At 33.5% G+C, this 16,764-nt stretch overlaps 1 non-coding gene across 1 annotated transcript; it reads left to right on the top strand.

The window, feature by feature from the left end:
• Positions 1 to 563: 563 nt before the first annotated feature.
• LOC145288353 (U2 spliceosomal RNA) lies at positions 564 to 766 on the top strand. Its single transcript, XR_013869283.1, has one exon. It is a non-coding gene; the product is annotated as a U2 spliceosomal RNA (small nuclear RNA).
• Positions 767 to 16,764: the final 15,998 nt, after the last annotated feature.

Raw genomic sequence — 16,764 nt, 5'->3', positions numbered from 1 at the left:
GTTGAGATAAATGTTTTTCTCTATTAGAAGAAGAAAAAATAGTTTTAATCACAAACAACTATTTATTGGATAAATACAATATTTTTTTAAATATGTAAATTGATCAGGAAGTATTTTGTTTTTTTCATAAGTAAAAACATTTTTTTTGGTTTGAAAAACCTTTGAAAATATGTATATTGTTTTATTACATTTTTGTGGATGGACCAAAAGTGTATATGAAAGTCACAAGAAACAATGGGGTAATAATGAAAAGAAAAATGGAAATGTTTGAAAAAGATGAATATATGTAATTCTGTGTTTTCTCCTGTATGTATACGTGTATTTTAACTACTTTTAGGATATTAAAGTGATACAGTTTAACATAAGTAAAAAGGATTCTCTTCTTGTGTACATTATCCTTATTGAATCAGATTATTTTTTTATTGTTTTAAATTAGTTTTAGTCGCGTGCAAACGATTCTGTAAGTCACTCGGTCGGTCAGTCTGTCCGTAACACTTTTGTGCTTGGCCTTTTTGGTTAAGATCAAAGGTATGTCGTTAATACATGATGTTCTTAGTTTTTTAAGCTTTTCTTGGCCTTTTGGCCAAGATCAAAGCGTAGTATCTGTTCTTACTACATGCTGTTTGTAACATTGTGATATAAAGTGGGGAATCACTTTTACGTATTAATTTAATGTAAAATGATCACCCACTTTAAAACCAGTCAGTCTCAAAGCCATTTAAGTTATTCTCCAGAACATTCAAGTTGTTTTGAAGGATTTCAGTTATTTTTTAAGCATTCAAGTCATTCTTAATGTCATTCAATTCATCCTTAAGTTCACAAAAGTCATTCTAACTCATTTACTTTTTATTTATTTAAGTCATTCCAGCCCATTTTTCGGTTATTTTAGTTTATCTTTACAAATTTCATGTCAATCCTACATTCACGAATTCATTCATTTCGGCCTTGTTTTAAAAAAAATGAGCCTCTTCGGAAGTTTGTAATTCTGTTAACATATTGAACATGCAACACAGACCTAATATATTGGCAATGTTTAGCTCCATTTAATAAGAGGTTGAATTCCACAAAATTAGGCACTCATATCATTTATTCTAAAGTCTCTAGTAAATAAAACATATGAAAGAGTAGGTGTGTTTCCTCGTTAAAAGTAAGATATTAGTGTCATTGCAATGTAAATCATTACGAAACAGAGATTATACTTGGCTAAAATGAGAAGAATGAATTGGAAAAAGACTTAGTTCATCAAAATGGGTTTTGCGATTCTGTGTTGAACGAAGTGTCAGGCGAACGACAACAATCTCTAGCGGATTACCTTATTTTCTTAGAGAGATGCTACTCGCTCGCTTATTTTATTTCTTTTATGTCGGAATATAGTTTTGTTTTCCAGAATTTGAAGAGTTCTATTTCTTTCTCTTGTAAATACTCAACCGGTATCCCAGTACTTTCTTTCACCATGACAAACAAAAGAAGAATTCTTTTTCTGGTACAGATCTGAATTTTATCTCAACAGAGATCTATTCTAGAATTATCCTATACAAATGTATTTATACAGAAGAGCGTAGTGTGTTGTTAGGTACCAATCACGATTGAACTGTCCTTTTAATAGGATCATCTCAAAATGTAATTTCCCTGGCATAAACGTTTTATTAGTTATCAGACCTATATAAATACATGGCGTGGTTTTGTAACACAAGATGTTAGATAATAGTCTACAGTAATGATTGAACAAGGTATTCAAAATTAATCCACTAGCGAGTTTGCTATCATTTCAATGACCGAAGCATACGAGTTTCTCTTTAAGTATATACTAGTAGAATATTAGTTCCAATACGTGTATGCGCATTAGTTTCAATTTTCGTGTTTTATTTATTTATTTAATTATTTATTTATTTATTTGGGATATGGTACCATTTACTTTTTTAATGTTACCATTTAGATTTCGGCTCCGACAAAAAGAACTCGCACTATCTCCCTCATATTTAACAATTAAGTTAAATGCAAAATATTTAACGAGGAAATTTCTCGACATCGACCGTTTGTAGTTAATTTAAGTAGTAGATTTTTAAATAGATCAGTGCACGCACGTAAGCATAAATAATATATATATATATAAGGTAATAAAATTCTAAACTATTGTACATATTATTATGAAAAATGCGACGTATCTTCTGTAGAGCAACTTATATATATATATATATATATATATATATATATATATATATATATATATATATATTAGAAATACTTATATCACTTTACATTCTGAAAATTCGCATACATTTATGTATATATATATATAATGGCGTAGGGAACAATGTGTGGTGATGTACAATTTGCAAGCAAGGATTTCAATTTAAATTTTGCTATCATATGATCTAGTTAAGCCAATCCAGGACAAGAACACTTCCTCATCCTTTCTGTAGATGATCTTGGCAAGACACTGAAGAAACTAATTCTTAAAATTAAACAGATTGTAAGTTTTCCAAGAATTGTCTTGTAATACTGAAGCCATTGTTATGAATATACTAGTAACAGTTTTAAAGTGTTTCTCTTCTCAGAAAACCTGTTTTTCATATAGTCAACTAAGACTATTACAATATTAGGTCACAAAGTAACGTTTTAGGTTGAATGTGTAGTGTCTAGATCTATTTATTTAATGGCATATAATGAGCAAGATAACACGGTTGTATATTTGCAATAGTGCGTATTAATGAGAATACAGAATTGTATGTTAGGAAAAGAACGTTTCATGGCTGCCTTTATACTTCGTCAGACATTCCGTCCCATACGTATAGTGTCTATAAGTTTACATTTGATCACGTTATATGCTAGGTCACAATCACGCCATAATGCACCGCCTTCAAGCATTGATTTTTTTTCTTTAAGTGCTGATTACAATAAAGTCCGTAATCTACGTTGTTCAGAACTTTTTTGTGGGGTTGATAGCTCAAATATATTGAGTACAACATCAATTACTTTGTCATCTGAAGTAATATTCTCTACAGCGTCTGAATATCATTCTCTGAACTGGGCCATATGTATTTTGTGGTTAAAATAAGCCCTTTTTACTATGTAAATTATGTTTCCAATCTTGTTGCCCGGTAGCTCTGTAAGAGTAAAAATTCTTGTATTTGTACATTCGAACGCACATATTTTCTTAAACTGTGAAACGCTTATTCGTGACATTTTTAACGTTCTGGTTTTGTATTCGTTTGTAGTAAACAATTAGACACTGTTTTAATGTAATTTTTATCTACTGGGCCTATTACAGATGAAACATTGTTATTTGAGATAATCATAAATATATATATATATATATATATATATATATATATTTGAAAAAAGCTGCGAATGGCTTTTTTGTTAGGTGTACTTCCCGCCTTTCTTATCACTCTCTTTAACATATGCATGAATGTTCTTCCTAACGATTAATTTACTTATGGTACAGTGCGATTATTATATAAGCTACTATAAAGGTTTGACAGAATATTTTGAAGTCAGTAGACATGAACTTTGTTCTGTTATTTGATACAATAGAATTACATCCCCGAACCGGGAGACAATTCATGTAAAATTAAATAATTATTACTTCCATGTTTTGTTTTTTAAATTCAAATTTTAATATTTGCAGTTATTTTGAAAAAAACTCCCTATATTTCTTAGGTATCAGGTACCATTTGTTAGGCAAACACAATCTATGTGGATTTCAAACTACGATCAATAAGCTTTCGTTTAGGTTATGAATTTTGTATATACTGTGTTCGTTCTCAAAATAGAACGTTTGCTCAGTTTCACTGCATTTTCACTGACTATATCCATAGTTACTTAATGCATGACTTCTCATAAAATTTTTCGGATGGGAATGTCTGGTTTGGGCTTATGTTTTGGTAAATCATGTTCATATTATATTTCTTAATACTGCAAGAATAATCTCGCGATCGCGGAAACTTATTAACATCATTACAGATTGAATGCACTTTGGATATTTTTAGTGCGCTTCTTTTCTTTTATTTCTGAAAGTATATTCGTTGAGATGATGAAATTTCCCACTATATCTGTTGAATTCAGTTTCAACGATGTAATCTATCGGCAAATAGAAGGTGTGTCGATGGGCTCAGTTTTGGGCCCGATAATGGCGAGTATTTTCGTGGGTTTCCATGAAGAGCAATTGCTCTCTGGACCAATGAAACTATTAGTCTATTTGCGCTATGTAGAAGATACATTTTGCCTTTTCAATAATCAAATAGAGGCAAATAATTTTTCTTCTTAGTTAATAGGATGCATTACGCGTTACAGTATACTTATGAAGGAAAATCTAACTCGTCCATAGATGTATTGGTATCAAAATCACCACCGAGTTACTTTACACCAATATACCGTAAACCCACATTCACGGGACTGTATACACGCTGGGATTAATTCTGTCCCCAAAAACGTAATTTGGACCCTAACGCATCGTACCCTTATGATCTGCTCCAAATAAAAATTGGATGAGGAATTTAAAATAATTCCTGATACCCTATCTAAAAGTGGGTACCTTCTGGATGTGATTAGGTCAGTTACGCAAAGGAAAATAGCGAGGTGTTCTGTAACTAACATTCAAACGGTTAATAAATGTCCAGTATATCCGCGTTTATCGTGGCTGGGGACAATAAGTGAGAAGTTCGCAAAGCAAATCAGCTCAAAAGTGCAAAATTGTTATTTTGCTTCAAATGTGCGTCTTGTGTTCTCTACGAGAGCATTAATGCCATCCTCTCGAAAGGATGTACGTCCAAGGATGGAATACTGCTGCCATATCTGGGCAGGAGCTGCTAAAAACAGCCTATCCTGCCTTGACAGAGTACAAAATAGATTCGTGGCTTAGTGGGGGGGTGCCCTTTTCTCTACCCTGCAACCTCTCTCCCACAGAAGAGACGTTGCGAGCCTATCCTTGTTTTATCGTTATTTCCATGGCAGGTGTCGTCTGAACTCCAATCTCTGGTCCCCCCTCGCAAATCTTTCACGAAAAACACCCGTCTAGCTGAATGCACTGTGAAAAATTTCCCCCACTCTTTATCTGTGCCTAAATCAAAACGTGGATTCCATGAACAAAGCTTCTTTCTTAGAACTGCAGGCCTGTGGAACTCTGTTCCGTCTGCCTGCTTCCCACCTGACTACAACTTGGATGTCTTCAAGTCCAACGTTAACAAATTCTTAATGAACCGCCCTCTTTAGTAAACACTTCATTAAATCTCCACACTAAGGTACTGTACTTGCAATAATACTTATCCCTGAGTGGCTTCCGGGCCTTGATAAGTGGTGACCACCGTGTAAATAAAAAATATTCTACCTCCCCATCATAATAATAATGTAATTTACAATTTCGAATGTAGTTGCAGTGCCAACTATGTGAATCAAACAACATTAAGATTGGATGAAAGAGTCCAACAACAAGTATCTACCAAAATCAGAAATGGGACATACCAAATAATAGACGTATTTGCCAATACATACAGGTCTTCAATTACTGACAATCTCATAAAAACCGTCTTATGCAGCGACATTTAGCACGAACTCTTTTTAAATCCATAGTCGTTCTCACTCATTATTTCATTTAAAGATCTTGGAGACTGTTCACGTTCGGTTTAGAAGGCCTTTCCTCTGTAATCAGAAGGAATGCCTCTTGGGTTTGAGCGTGATTAATCTCTAGGATCGTTGAGTTATATAACGTTGCTGTATTTTTATTGCTTCTCCCTTTTACTCCATACATACGTAACGCAACGTGATTTTATTTGTAGATATTTTCGATTCACATTCGGGTTTTTTTTCTCCAAAATAAATTTATCGATACAGCTTTAATAAAGTGACGCGAAACCAGTCAGCTGACTGCCCCATTTTTTCTTCTCTTCTCTTTACGCCGTTAAATTATTTGTAAACATTGCTTTTATTTTAAACCTTTTAAATCATGAATTTAAGTCATCCTTTCATGATTGCGCTATATACATTTTGTACCCATCAAAAATCATTATATATATATATATATATATATATATACATATATATATATATATATATATATATATATATATATATATATATTGAACTGATATATGTATGGAACTATTAAATAATGCCGTAATTATATTGATTTCAATTTAATATTCATATATATGCATACATATATATACACACACATGCACACACACACACACAGAAATAGATAAATAATTTTAGGTAAATGTCTAATTAAAGACGTGGATTTTTCTTTTCGTTTCATTATTTTCTTATTCGTTGTTTTAACTTGACAAACAAGTTTCTGGTTTTCCAGTATGAATTCACAGAGTATGGTCCTCGAGAGTTATTTTTCGCCCACTTTAACCGATCTTAATATTTACGATCGTCTGTGGAAGTTTATTTTATCGGTACTCTTGTTATTTAGTTTTTTTTTTTCTTTTTAAGTCTATTAGATTTGTTTTCAAGATATTTTATTGTAATTAGTGTAAGAAAATGAATAAGAAAATGACAAAATCAAAGAATTCCGTAATCTTAAGTCATACATGTATCCATGCACACAATGCACGCGCACGTATAAAAGATGCACAGACACACGCACATACACAAACGCATATGTATATATAAAGACGCACATACACACATATATGTATATATCTATCTATACTACTATAAATTCGTTTTTCTTTTGTGTGTATTGATATTTATATTAAAAACCTTCGCCTCTATCTATTTAAAAAAAACAATTTTCACATATATGGGCTGTGGAATTGCATTCAGTAGCAAAAGATATAGCTAATTTGCATATTCTTTTAAACATTGATTTTAATTAAGTCCCTATTAGTTGCTTCGATTTTCTAATGGGATAATCATCTTTAGTTAACTATTACGTGTAATTATATTGATGCAGATATTCTACATGATTTATACTTGCATAATCTTTGCGAAAAAAGTTTATAGTAAACACAAAATTTTTCCATGTATATTTATGTATACGTATATATTTTTGTTTAACAAATTTTGCCTACCAAACTCTTCATAGAGTTTTGGGTCTACAGACATGAAACTTCATATACAAGGTGTTTGAATCCATGCGAAACTTTATATTTGGGTTTTACCCGGGAAAAATCAGTGCAAATGTGTAAAAATTAAGAATAATGAAATTTGCCAGGTGATGGTCGAACATCGGCACTACGAATGCATAACGTAGTAGCTATTGGTTACTGTTTTAATTTTTAGCCTCGTAGTGAACATGTTTTCATAGCCCAGTCATTGACGGCAGAGGCAAAATAAATCGTGAGCTGAATGTTTTGGTTTTGAATCTCGGTGGTGGCGAATGAGTTTTTTTAATACTTTTTAAATCATTACTATATATGGCATCCAATCTATCTATCTATCTATCTATCTATCTATAAACGTGAAAATGTATGTATATATGTTCTTTATGGTAGTTAAGGAAGACTATTGTACAGAAAGGCATTACTTTACATATTCACACTTTTTAATATAGACATATGCACATAACCTTATGAACAGTACATAGGGCCCGAGTAAAGCCGGGTGGAACTGCTAGTATGCAATAAATATTAGATTTTAAATACCTATCTTCGTTAATTCATAAGGATGATGCATATTGGTTAAGAAATAATTGTTATACTAGAATTAAAATGCTCAAATATTCTCATTTTGTTATAAATAAATAAATAATCCCGGCAGTTTTAAGATTTGAATATCTAATCATATACAGAGTCCGCCATAATAAGCTATACATAGTTGTTTGACTATGCTACCAAAAAAAAAAAAGATTTTACCGTTATTACACCAAAAGAACGGAGGTGACGGTGTTGCCATTGTAAAACACACGGACGGATGACCTGGGTATGAAAGATGCAAATTCAGGTCGTTCCACAAAAATCACTTTCACTTAGGATGTTCGCAAAGTTCACGTTGTCCCTCTCTTATGTATTCGATATCTATTTTGAAGTATTTCGACTAGAAAAAGGGTCGGTGAAACCAATTCTAACAAGCGAATCTTAGAATCCATACGATATGAGGATGATTACGCCAGCAGAAATTACAAAGCGATCCTACATTCCAGGAGAGCAATACCAGCCTACTATGCTGCAGTTGTTTTATTGTTCTTAGATGGCAACATGGTTGGTCAGTAAATTAGCAGAAATTGAGCGTTTGAGTGGCTGTATCATTCATCAAATTTACCACCTCCGTCCATACGCAGGCTCTTCTAATAGAACAAGACCTAATCAACAAAGCTTCGTCTCATTGTAAAACTTAAACAAACAAATTCGTGCTGCTATTGCTCAAGTTTCATTGAAAGTGTAATTCAAATTACCTTACTCAACCCTAAACGATTAGCATTGTGAAGTGAGTTTTACATCGCACATGAGAAGCTTGAATAAACATAATTTTTCAGGTTTCTATACTGCACTTATATATTTCTTCCATATTACATTAATTATTTTGAAATACGAAATCATACTATTTTATTCCTTAATTGCCATAGATAAAGTATATTCATATTTAAATAATCGCAACATTCATCTAATATATAATAATCTTCAACAAAGATGCAGACAATCAAATATTGTCATGATTCATGCACATAATTGATACAATTATTGAACCAGGTCGGTATTTTATATATTATATCGCGATCATGGTGCATTATAACCGAATTAGCAGATCACACAGTCAGCATCTGTATCCATTAAACTACTTGCAGTTTATATAAATATATAACTCGCTTGTGTTAAACTTATTGGATGGCTTCCGAAGAAAATGTTTGATATCAAATTAGGCAATTGTTTGTGAAGTATGTTTGGAATAGTTCCAGGAACATCGGCGTTAAATAGTAAATAAAATTGCGTTGTTTTAAAAGTTCGTTTCTACAGTTCTGTTCTCTACGGAATAATTAGAGGAACGTTATTGACATCTCTGACATTCGAGAGAGGAGGAAAAAAAACATTGCTAAAGAATCCGATGGCGAAGGGGGGGGAGAATAGAAATGTAAAAATTCAGAAACTTGTAATTCTTGTTAGAAAGACACTACATTGGCACGAAAGTCAATTCTGTCGATAAATAAATAAAAAAAAAATTTGATGATTTTCACATAGGAATTATTTTATTTAATTTTTTTTATTCATTTATTCTGCAACGAAATATATTAATTGCGATTGCTGATGATTGGTTCACGCTGTTCATATTTGAACAGATGCTTTGAAATAATGCGACTCTAGGTTGACTACTATACTGAAGTGACTTGCTTCAAAGAAGGGAGTTTCATGGGAATGTCAAATCCACAAGCAGACCTCCGTCGCTTATAAAATGCGACTTGCTACCAATAATTGCTAATACAATTAATGTCAAACTAATTGAAATAGAGACAAGATGAGGATAGGATAACAGTGCATATAAGCGCGTGGAAAAGTAGCAGCAGCAAAGAAGGATGGCTAGCTGCGAAGAGATAAGCAGCAGCAGCAGCAGCAGAATAACCGAAAAATGTCATGTGTGAATCAGAAGGAAATTAGAAGGAAAAAAAAAAGAGAAAAATACACCACGTTCTCGTGACAGAAAGAAAGTCCAGTTTGAAGAAGACGGATATCCAAAGTGAAGATGAGAATGCGGTAAGAAGAACGAGAAACGCATACCAGGCTAAGATGAACAGGTAGCAGCAAAAGGCTTTTGAAGTGGTGTCGAAAGTAAGGGAAATAAAAATGTATTGTAATAAAAGAAAAATGCCGACCTGGACTTTTATTTATTTATCCATTTTACTCTTTCTTGTATGTAACGGCAACGTTACCATAGTGCAAATCGAATAACATTCTAAGACGTTTCCATTGATAAGCATTGCTTCTCAAGTTCTCATTTATTTGAAAGTTGTCTAGACCAACAATCAAACTAGTGATACTCCTCACTATATATATATATATATATATATATATATATATATATATATATATCTTTTTTATCATCCTAGCAAGAATTTATTTCAAGGTAGATTCTTTACAATTAATTCCATTTATTATGTTATAAATATATATTCACATGTATCATCTCTCGATTACCACCACCTATATATAAATTCAAATAAAGAACTATAAACTAATTCGTATCATTTAACTTATTTGGACTACTGTTCTTAAACTGCCCGTAAGCGATGAAATAAGAATTATAGACATAGCAGAACGCTGAAATATAAGACGACTCCAAGAAGTAGCAAATATGCTGGGCGAAGACTATGTACTAAGCAGATTATGTATAGAATTTCATACAGTATATAAACTATTAATTATAAATAATAGATAACGTTGCAATAATATATATATATATATACTACCAAAAGTATCCCTCGTTGACTGGGTTCAAACACATCCTACAGAAAATGGACCCTGATTTATGAAAGTATGAAAGTTATGAAAACGAAGGGTTGTAAAGAGATTGCTTCGATTTTGGGGTACCAAAACCAAAGCAAAATATGACGAAAGTAAAAATAAAATACATAAACCCCATAATTTATTACACCATACCTGTTCACACTGAAACACTTATCACAATATTCTGTGGATCTATATTAAAAAAAACCTTGTTAAACTTTGTGACATATTTCCATTCTATGGAGGTCAGGCGCAAACGAACACCCCCATAATTATTTTATACCATCTTCAAACTGAAACATAATTATCAAAGTATACTTACGTAGATAGATATTAAAAGTATTTATTAAAGTGTGTGCCTATTTCCAATCTCTGGAGGCCAGGCGCGAATGAAGACCCCCACAATTTAATTATATCATCCCTATTAAAGTTAAAACATACTTATTAAAGTATTATTATGTATATCTATATCAAAAACACTTGTAAACGTTTTTCCTTAATTTTGAAATGTTTATTTCCATACTGTGTGGACCAGGCGCGTATACAGACCTCACAATTTTAATGAATCATCATTATACCAGATCAAACATACCCATTCCTGTGTCTCAATACATCTTCTATCATTATATGAGCCTATCCGTTACCAGACACACACACAGACGTTCAGCTTTATATATATATATATATATATATATATATATATATATATATATATATATATATATATAACTGCGCGCCTGTGGAACTGTCTTCCGTTTTCTTGCTTTACAGCTGACTAAAATATGGTTGTCTTCAAGTCTAACGTAAATAAGCTTTTTATGAGCCATCCTACTTATTATAACAAATTTACCAAATGTCCTTTACTATCGATTACAATATTGTCCAATTGACTACTGTACACACTTTACCCCTTATCCTCGAGTGGCCTCTGGGCCTTGATAATTGGTGATGCCTATGTAATATATATAGATGACTATAATGCTTCCTATCTTAGGTTGAGCATTTGGGAAGTGATATATAAATTACCATTAGCGTATGAAATAATGCTCTTTGTGTAACTAAATTGAGCTTAGGTAGTTTGGGCAATGTCAAAACATTGTAAATTCACTACCCGCAAGGCAGCAACAGTATAACGCTACGGTTAGAAGCACCGACAGTCGTTTGGGTGATCGGGTTTCGATCTTGGCTTGAGATAGTTCCTTTTCTAACCGCACTGATGAACTGTGAAACAGCGAAATAATTCAATAAAATAAAAAGCTATAGCAAACATCTAAATGATTACTTTAAATACAGTTCCTGATTTCAAAAAAAGAAAAACTAAAAGATTCATCTGCCTTACTTTTAATGCTAGGTTTATTTTTGGTGTCTTTTCAATTCAATAGAAATCCTCCCAAATTTGCTGATGAGGAGACCGTGCTTACCAAAAAAACTATGTATAATTGTTCTACGTGACTTCATGTATACCACAAATAAAAAGCACGGATTTCCGAAACGATCGTACAGATAATTGACTTTGTTGTTGTTCCTTCTTATGAAACTGATTTTTAATTTTTAATTTAATTAAAATTTGATTTTTAAATTTTAAATTTTTTTTTAAATTTTTAAATTATAAATCACATTACTTAATATTGAATTATAAATCACATTACTTAATATTGAATTAGCTCTAGGACATTTAACTATCGAGCTTATTATATAGCTAAATTACAACGAGCATTTCCTGTATTTTAATTAAACTAGTAATTTCACTATTACATTAAAATACACTTAGCTCTTTAGACTATTATTCTAATCTCCTTTAAATTATATATATATATATATATATATATATATATATATATATATATATATATATATAACGAGATAAACAATAATTACATAATCTCTTACATTTTGACATTATCTATATCTATATCTATACTATTATATAAATGCAACTTGTCTCTGTGCTGGACCGATTTTTAGTAAATTTAACACAAAGGTACTTCGTGTGTCTGGCAGTGTTTTAGGGTAGGTTTGAATAGAAATGTTTTCTACAAGTATCGGCAACTGATTATAGCTATGCATTATTGTTCGTATTTAAAATGAAAATAACTGGCCATTTAGCATGTCGTTGCTTAGTGACGAGCCAAACAGACGTTGGTATCGTATTTATGTTATGGAATTATCCACACTACTATTATATACTGGGTGGTATTTTAAAGAGGTACCAAATATGTGTGAATGTTACGTGAGTTCTTATTTAGTGTTCTTATTTGTAGAGATAGAGACAGGTCATATAGACATTGAATAGATATAGAGAGAGTCTTAGGAGTGTTCATGTGTTGAGTGTTTATATGTCTTAAGATGTTCATCTTTTAAGAGATAGCATATTGAGACATAAGCAGGTATATATAAAGAGAGAGACAGTTATGTATATATATATATATAATAGACAATGTAATGCTACTATGCAATGAGAGGAGAGTTGATATATAGATAGATAGAACGAGGGGTTGACATTTATACTTTTGACAGTTCTGTGAACGGAAGTGTCTCTATAACATTTATACTTTGATATATATACTTTCTAACACATATTTTTAGATGATGATTTTATCAAGGTTATTAGAGCATAAAGGGGCAATACCTTTTCTGTGGAAACGGAAACGCAGATACAAAAAAAACATGTTGACGTCCTTTATTTCATGACCAGTCCTGATTTCGCTCGAGGAATTCAAAATTTCTTTACATGGCTTTTCTTTAACCTTCGCTTCCAAGGTTTGGTGTCAGCGGCTGTCTCTGACCTCTCTCTCGGCTCTCTCTCCACTCTTTCTCTCAGACGGCATCTAAAACTCTCCTATATTGAGAACTCGTCACGTCATCGCATAATTAAACATGTGCTCATCGAGCACGTTGGCTTGACATGCGTCCCGTTGCAAAACTTGACATGACCCCGAGTTCAGTAAGCTATTTTTCGAATAACCTCTTTACAAAATACGTTTATAATTTCAATTAACGATTAAATTCCTTATTTTAATTCTCACAGAAACAAATTTCATCATTATATTCCTTTTCCAATAAACAGATATCTAACTATTTTGTGTGAGCTAAACAATTGCGATTCCACATTCCTTATTTTCAATAACATTCTGTATTTATTTTAACTTATGATTGGAATTCTCAATTCCAAATCTATCTTCGCAAGTTCGAATCCTTGACTATCCTATTTCATATTTACTCACTTACAAGAACAGGCTTCTTTTATTGTAGCATAACTACTTCGCAGTTTATAGCGCACGCACACACACGCACACACACGCACACACATGCACACACACGCACACAGGACCATTACAGCGTGTTTTCTCTTTCTTTCTTCCTTTTTGTTTTTTGTTTGACGACATTGTGTCACGTGTTTCTTTCGTGGGGAAGCAAATAAATACCATACACACACACATATATATATATATATATATATATATATATATATATTCAGTATATATAATATATATAGTCAGGTCATGTCATATGCTACTGGTACCATGTAATCTAATACTACCTGTCGCATGGTCGGGTTACCGGCGACTAAACCGATTCACCCACCAGCCTGTCTGGTGAGGAGGGTGGCTAGTCACCCAGAAGGATTAAAAACAAGACCTTTCAAATAGCGTACGAACCCTCCTTTTTTTAGGGGGTGTCAACGGTCAACTAGCATCATGCATATATATGTGAGTGTGTGTGCGTGCGCGTATGTGCGTGTATGCCTACAAGCACCGGTCGCATGGGTGGTGTGATTGTTTATAACTAAATGTTTTTAATAGGAAGTTTCTCTGGATCTGTGGATGTATATGTTGTTGGGTGGGTGTTTGTAAATATACAGGTACATCTGCGAATCTATGCGAGTTCATGGAGGCTTTTAGATGTGTTTATGTATATATTTTCTGTGTGTTTATGAATATAGGTGCTTGCGGGTGTACGTATAAACATATGCGTGTGTGTATATACGTGTGTGTGTGTGTGTGTGTGTGTGTGTGTGTGTGTGTGTGTGTGTGTGTGTGTGTGTGTGTGTGTGTGTGTGTGTGTGGACGCGATCGGTTCCATAACGCGATCCAGTGCATCTCTTGGTCTGTCATCCACCACCACTGCGGAACCGATCACCTAAAGGCTTGACAGATGTACGGAAGTGTAACTGTCAGTCAAGACTCTGTGCTAGACTCCAGGCGGACGCCATTGGAAACTGAACTTCAGACTAACAGTGCAGGGATCTATGGGAAGCTCAACCCAGATAGAAAACCCAGAAAGTGTAACGCTCTGTTAAGGCAGTTTGAGAAAGTTGATAACACTCGTTCTGGCTAGTCACTGCGACCAATGAGCTGCCGACTTGTCTTGGGCAATCCTTGCCAGTCTGGCGTACCCCATTGGAGGAGAGGGGTGAAATGGCATCTGACAAAAGCTATTTCATCCTTAAACTATCTTGTCAGCAAATTCCTTACGAACCATGAAACGAAAACAGAAAAAGAACTCATACTGGCAGGGCGTCGCCCAGGATAATAAGGCCCACAATACACCCAACTTCAAGTTTGCATCGTGGAATATACGAACGATGCTTGACAGGTCTGATTCGGCAAGACCAGAGAAGAAGTGAGATTATATCGTGCGAATTAGAAAAATATGACATCGACATTGCTGCCCTGAGTGAAGTCAGGTTCAAAGAGAGCGGTTCCATTAGAGAGTCCGGCTACATCATTTACTGGAGTGGCAAGGGCTCTAGTGAGAGAAGCGAGTCCGGTGTCGGACTAGCGATCAAAAACGAGCTAGTGACGAAACTGATAGAAGTTCCCCATACGATAAATGACAGGCTGGTAACACCCAGGCTACCTTTATCAGAAGACCGTTGGTGTACCCTGATAGCTATATATGCTCCGACTATGACTAACTCTCAGGAAACTATTGATATATTCAACCATCAGTTAGACAGTACACTTGCATCTGTACCAAAACCGGATAAGATCATCCTCATGGGAGACTTTAACGCCAGGCTAGGACAGGATTTTATCACTTGGCCCAGAACACTAGGGAAGTATGGATGCGGGAAAGTCAACTCAAATGGGGGCTCCTCCTTTCACTTTGCACTGAGCATCAGCTTTGAATCACCAACACCTTCTTTAAACACAAGCCTGTTCACAGGAACTCCTGGATACACCCTAGAAGTAAACATTGGCACCTCATTTACTTCGTCATCATTCGTCAGATATCCTGGACACGAGAGCAATGAGGGGAGCAAACTGCAACACTGACCATATTATGATCCGGACACAAGTAAGATTCAAACTGAGACGCAAAATAAAGATAAAGAACCACCCCCTAAGAAGCTGGATGTCAACGGCTTGAAACGTCAAAACTTAAGAGAAGAGCTGGTGAATGCTCTCAATGAGAGACTTGCTGAACAATTTCAAATGTGTATTGTAAACTTTTGAGCCGCACTGTATATATATATATATATATATATATATATATATATATATATATATATTAAAAAGTTTGATTCATGTCCACTTACCGTACATCTAAAATTTCAAATGTTTTGACCCAAAATTGGTGGAGGAGTTTGGTAGAGTCTGCAAAGGTAAACTCTTTCAACTTTGACCTCTGAGCAGCCAAATTTTTGCCAAAAAGCTTGCTGCATGTCTGAATACTCCTTATGTAAAATTTCAAATGTTGAGATCCAAAATAAGCTGAATTGTTTACTAAAGACCGCAAACGTCAAATCCCCTAAACGTTGGCCCATTGGTAGCCAAATATTTTACAAGAAACCCATTATAAAGCTTGTCTTATGTCTGAATATACTTTATGTAAAACTTCAAATTTTATATAAATTTGCTGAGGAATTTGTTAGAGACTGCAAAAGTATTTTTTTTTTAATTTGACTCCAATTTAGTCTCCTTAACATTTATTTTTTGGGGTTAAAATCAAATTAAAAAGTTTGATCAATGTCTGAGTAACCTAGATCAAAAATATCAAGTGTTTAGACCCAGAATATGCGGAGGAGTTTTCAAAGGTCAAATCATTTGACTTTTACCCCTTGAAAGCAAAATTTCTGACCCCCCCCCAAAAAAAAGAAACGATTAAACCAATTTTCCCTATTCCCAATAACCCTTAAGTACAATCTTAAGTCTGTCTACATAATATTGACAGAGTTGTTTGGTAGGGAAATGTACACACACATACACACACTTATACATACTTACAGACAATTTAATTTTTATATATATATATATATATATATATATATATATATATATATATAGGTTTAGTAAATATTCATTGTGATATGAAAACAATTTAACAACTTACTGATATATTTAAATGATTAATGAACGCATTCTTGTAAATGCTGCTT

This window comes from Euprymna scolopes, chromosome 11, assembly GCF_053919585.1.
Source record: "Euprymna scolopes isolate OS-2025 chromosome 11, ASM5391958v1, whole genome shotgun sequence".
In the NCBI taxonomy this organism is placed as follows: Eukaryota; Metazoa; Mollusca; class Cephalopoda; order Sepiida; family Sepiolidae; genus Euprymna; species Euprymna scolopes.
The sequence above is the reverse complement of the archived record's forward strand: the minus strand, read 5'-3'. Positions and strand labels throughout refer to the sequence as shown.